Raw genomic sequence first — 6,326 nt, forward strand, 5'->3', positions numbered from 1 at the left:
TACAAATCTTGCAATCGATTTTTAACTAACTTTCCGACTAGCTAGACATTTGAAACTTTTAGAATATATCGGAACACGATGCCAATACATTTTTTTAATACTTTTAACTATCTTTAAGTAGAATTAAACTCATGTTCAGTTAATTCTGTTTTGTATGAATAGTTATTTCAACACCATTATTGGTTGCTAAGCGGATGGTCCTAGCAACTAAATTATTAATATATACGTGCGTTAATATGAAAATCAAAATGACATTTTAGTATTATTTCTATCAAGTACAAATTTTTTCGATCGTTTAAGCTAGCAAGTCAAGTTTATATGATTCAACAGAAAATTTTAAAACGTTGTATATAAAAAGTTCTTTTTATCTTGTAATTATTTCTAACTTCATTCTGAGATACTCCAGCAGACAAACATGTTAATAAAGCATGACACTATTTCCCTTCATCTAACATAACTCTTTTCATTTGTAGATTATCTTGTAGTAACTCTATATATTGAGGCTTAATAAAATATATTCTGTCAACATTAATTATTAATGCTACCGCAGTGCCGTAGTACCAGAATGCTACTGCATCTGCAAAGACACGAACCACGGTTTCATCTCCGTAGCTGACTTATATTCACATTTTTTCTACCATGTCTGATCCAAATAAGATCCAATGGGTCAATGGGAGGTTGAATTAACAGATTTTTGTTTGTTACGATAAATGGATGTTAGCCACTTACTCAAACTATTATGTCCATACTCTGAATCAAACTCAAATTGAAAAAAAACAATAATTTTGTTTATTTCCCAGATATAGAATTCGAATCTGGGACCCATAACTTTATAGGCTGACGCTTAAGCCGCTCAACCCCCGTGGGTGGAAAACATTATACATAATTTGAAAATATATTATCAGAAATTTAACTACTAGAAAAAAATCTTGAAATAAATATGAAGCATGACTGGACTCTAGACGAATCTGAATCCATCAGATTTCAACCAATATACTTTACGAATTTAGCCAACTACAACCTTTATGTACTAGACATGTCCAGAATCTTATTTCTTTTAGGATTATATATTATTATGAATGTTTTTGAGGTATTTCCAAATTATGTATCATCAGTAAAATGATACATACATATATTTTAATGCATACAAAAAATATTTTTGTTTTTTTTATCAAAATGTGGCGATGGACTGAGAGAAGTGCCGTGACCTTGTGCTTGACTTATGCTCTCATACTGAGGTATGACATGGTGATGTAAGTAATGTCACCGGTTGAACAAATGTTTAAAAACAATTAATAATAAATACCAAGACGACTAATATCCCCTACTATTGATTATAATAGGCGACGACTAATTTTGTTGATAACTTAAATTTTGCAATGTTGTCATTTTTGAGGTTAATTTAGTTTTAGTTTTTAGTTTATACCATATAAAAAAAAAATAATTGGGTATCAAAAATCATTAAGCCATGTGAAAATCGTTGACAAAGTTAACTGTATAACTCACATTTTTCAATGAATACTGTGCGTTCTCTTACCAAGGCCTTTCTAATCAATCAGGGAACTATATTTCTCATAGTGTGCTGTGTACCTGCAGTCTTAGAAGTATTATATATTTAAAAAAAATATAATGTACATCGATTCACTCACTCATTAATATTCAAAGAAGTTCAATACATGACATATATTCTAAGTAAGAAGGCAGTAACTGACTCTCGCACACTTTCGAGATAAATGACATAATGTGTTTTTTTTCAAACTTTAGTACTGTGAATTAATAAAAAACGGTGATAATTTTTATTAGTAGGATGTAAAAATACAAACAAAGTAGTAATAAATAAGCAGTAACTGCAATTAATATGTGCAATTACTGCCTTTTTGCTAAAAAAATTGTATTATTTTAGAAGATGTCTACTTTCAACTAAGAATTTTAACGGTATTTTAGTTATAATACTGATTTTAAAGTGAACAGAATATATAGCTTTTAAAATTACCTAATGGATGGCATTTATAACTAAATTTCACAAACTTTGCGAGTTACTGCCTTCTTCCTTGGAAGGGCAGTATTGTATCCTACCAGTTACAAAAACAGTGCTCTGGTGATTTTTTGCGACTATCTCAAAACTCGATTTTTGGAATATATGAGTTATGATTCTAGGCAACTAACTTAATAATACATAAATCATAATACATAAAAAAATGAATAAATAGATGCATCAGTCACTAAATCTGAATCGTTAAATCTTGTATGTCTTATATCAAATTTTAAAATATTTATTTACTCACATACAAAGTAGAAAAATCTGGACACACGACGAGAAAATTTCAAACTATCGAAGAGGAGAGACTTACAGACGTCCGAGTAAAAGCCTCGCGATCCATCCAAGTCAAAAGTATTAGCCCCGAGTACTTGTCAGAAGTTGCCAGTAGCTGTGGTATTTACACTTTCTTGAGCTAGTACTTTCTAGCGTGATTCTCACATGAAATAAAAATGTAAGTGACGTAAGTGGATAGTTAAAATGAATTATCTAGTGTATAATTATAGTAAAAGTGTTTGAGCAATATATAGATTTTGAAAACATAATAAAAACCTCATTTCATTAATGAAATAACTCAAAATTCAAAGGTTTTGAACATATATAATTTTTAAAAACACTTCTGAGAAAATATATTAAAACCAATAGAAAAAATCTCTTGGGTTTGAAACCATATTTATGAATGTTGCTTTTTCTTCTAAACATAAATGTTATGATGGAAGAAACTCTCTGGAACTTTGCATGGACATTAATCGTAATTATGTATTGATAATATTTTTCTACTAAAACAAAATGATAATTATGTAAGTACCTACTTCATTAAATGTTTTAATTAGGCAATCCCTTTCATATCACAATGTTTGTTTACAAAATATAACCTATGAATTCTCAATAGATCTCTATGCTGTCACAATTTTTCATGGTTCCATAATGAAACAAAAGTTTCAATCCATCATTTAAACATCGATCAATTGTTCAAAATTAAAATTTTTGACGTTCAATTATTATTCTTTTGTTTTCCCGTTTGAATTAATATTTATTTTTGAACGACCCGCATCCCATGCATTTTTATTTTTAGCCTGACAAATGGTATATTGATTGATGCCGGGAAGGTTTTAGACATATTTCAGGTTACAAAAAATATAACATAATATATCTAATTTTAATTGACGGAATCCCATAATTTAAATATTAAATTATAATAAATTATAAAAAGGCTAAAAAATACGGCGAAAGATAAAATCTCAAGAACTCAATTGTAATTTTCAAACTTTTCTATTAGAATAGAGTTTTTTTTCATTTTTTCTTTATGAAAAACTGCTCGGCACGTCAGACAGTCGAAAAATAATATTTGGGAAATTTTGGCATGCGTACGTAAAAAGGTTCGCCAACCACGACATACGTGCTTCTAATCCCGACAAGAACATGAATAAAGGCGGCCGTGTACAAATCGCGACTGCATATACATGGCGGGTGGAGATGGGGTAACTCAAATCAATACATACTATTATAATTATAACTAAAATTACGAGGGATACTTATTATTGTAATATAGTTCTTTGATTAATTCAAAAATGTTATGACAACTACGATAGTTACAGACATTTACTTTAAATTACGCCATAATGTATATTTTTTAGGTTAGAATATAATGTAGTGTTAACATGCTGGACATAAAAAACAATTACGAATTGAATAGAGCAGATCGCCTGACTGACGAACAACTTCGACAATAGATTTTGATTACAAACGAGGCAAAAGTTACGCGACTTATCGACGTTTGGGCAAAAAAATGTCGTAAACGTGCTAGATTTTCTTGTTATTTTATTACTTATAGACTTTTCTCTGACAACAGTTTAGTGTTCTTGTAAATCCCAGAATTCAGTTAAAATACCATTTCCAGACTAGTTTACAACTGTCTGACAAAAGATTTCTTTTATTTTACTTGCGCAAAAGTTTTAATTATTTCATTTATCATGAATTCACGAGATATACAAGAAACTAATTACTATAATGTTCTTTTACATAATAATTATTTTATTAATATTTATTAATAATATAAATGTATGTAGAAAAGTTAGTTTATACCAAGGTTACATAGTAAAATGAAAGACCGAGAAGTTCTACGTAGTATCAAAACCAGGAAACTACAATACCTCGGCCCACATTATGAGAGGACGAAAATACAGCATTCCCCAACTTGTCATTCAAGGAAAGATCAATGGGAAGCGTAGCAGAGGACGGCGCCGCATTTCGTAACTTAAGAACCTCCGTGATTGGTACGAGTGCAGCTCCACCGAACTGTTCCGGGTAGCAGACGACAAATATACGATCGCCTCGATGGTGGCCGACCTCCGCTAGGGGATGGCACAATAAGAAGAAGACATAGTAAAATAAGATTAGTATAGTAATAGTAATAGTAGTAGACAGTTTAAGGATTGGGGCGTTTTAGACGTCCGGATCATATACCTATGATAGGCGAGTCAAGAATTACAAAGAAGTTAACATTAGGAAAATTGGATGATCTGGCAGATCTCGTATAAAATAGACAAGTTGTTGAGTACGTCAAGTAATGGGCTCTCATTTGTGGGCTCCGGGTTCGATTCCAGTGAGGTCACAATATATTTATGTGGTTTTCTCAGTGATCGTTTCACTTCTACTACTAAATCACTATACTACTGTAATTAGGCCTCATGACCTATTTGTAATATTCAAAAGATTATATATGTATATAAATTATATATTAAATTCATAAAAATGGATAGAAGCGTAGTATCGTGTTGGATTTAAAGACTTCGGGTATCCTTAACTGAAGGAAAATGAATTTGGATAGACTAAGTAACCTAGAAGAGGTAAGTATATAGGAAAGAGGAAACTATTAAGTATCAGTAAGAGAAAGAATAAATGGTAGCGATGAAACAATCATAGAAATACCTTGGCTGATATTATGATCTGACCGGCAATCGTACACCTCAGTATGATTATGAGAGTGCCTAATGAGGTAATTACAATATATTAATATAGTATAATTTATATAATATATTATATAAATAGTTATATTATAGAAAATTCTCGCCTATAGCTCTTTTAGTCTCATATTATGTAACTAAATTCATTTCCTCCAACACATTAATATTTATGTGAAATTGTCTTAAATGTATGCATACAAAGAAAATCTTTTAAATCCTGATATAAATTTTTATCTACAAATAGTTAAAAAGTGTTATCAATTCCTGGGAATCTACTTTAAAAAATAAATAACTTTCATTCTATCCTTAATTGTCATATCCTTATAATTTGCTGTTCCTAAGCAATGCGTAACTTACATACATGATGCATCACTTACAGCAGAATTATTAAAAAATAATTATTATAATAATAATATTATTATAATTAATATATTTGGTCACTCTAACGTAGTCATTTATTTGTCACCTGATCATATTATTATCATCCCTATCGAGTGACTATAGCTAATTTGTATATTATACGAATATCAGAAATTAGCTCTTTAATATTCTCTTCGGCCATTAATAAATTTTCTTGGCTAAATACCACGATTAATTTCAGGTAATCAACCTCTTTGTGGGGTATATGCAAATAACTTGAGTTTAATAAAAAAAATTCTTAATAAATCTTCACCCACTTGTTAATTAAAGCATCATTTTATTTAGCCCGAAAATTTGAATCATGTAGAAAGAAAATTAAAAAAATATATTTAATTTATTTTTGTTCCGCGTTGTGAGATATTTTCTTATATGAAATCTTTTATAATAACCAACTCAAGAGTACCTTTCAATATTAATAAATGCTGTATTTTTTAAATTAAAATTTAACAGCAGATAATACAAAATAAAGCTATGAAAACACAAATCTGATTTTCACTGTTTTTGAGATAGCTATTGAATATTATGATTCTACATTTCCCTCTCTACAAAATGATAAAACCAGGTCAGAAGTTAATGGAAACTGTATTAATTTGGTGTTTAGGAATATTAGATATCTTTAAAACCACAAATACATTAAATAAATAAAATAACAATGCAATATTTCTTCATAAAATTATTGGACAATTTGTTCCTAATTAGACAAGAATAATTTTTCATTTTTATTTTAAATAATAATTATTGCCAATATTTATAATAATATTAATCAAGTTAAAATTAAATTTCATTTCCCCAACAATGACCAAATTTAATCAGAGTTAACTAGTTGTAGTAATGAGGTGATGATATAGTTATAAACAGTGGCGGCTTGTGGATAAGATATCTAGGGGTGCTGCGGTTGATTA

The sequence above is a fragment of the Rhyacophila brunnea genome, unplaced genomic scaffold, assembly GCF_057557595.1.
Source record: "Rhyacophila brunnea isolate RB1 unplaced genomic scaffold, BYU_Rbru_1.0 scaffold_22, whole genome shotgun sequence".
NCBI lineage: Eukaryota > Metazoa > Arthropoda > Insecta > Trichoptera > Rhyacophilidae > Rhyacophila > Rhyacophila brunnea.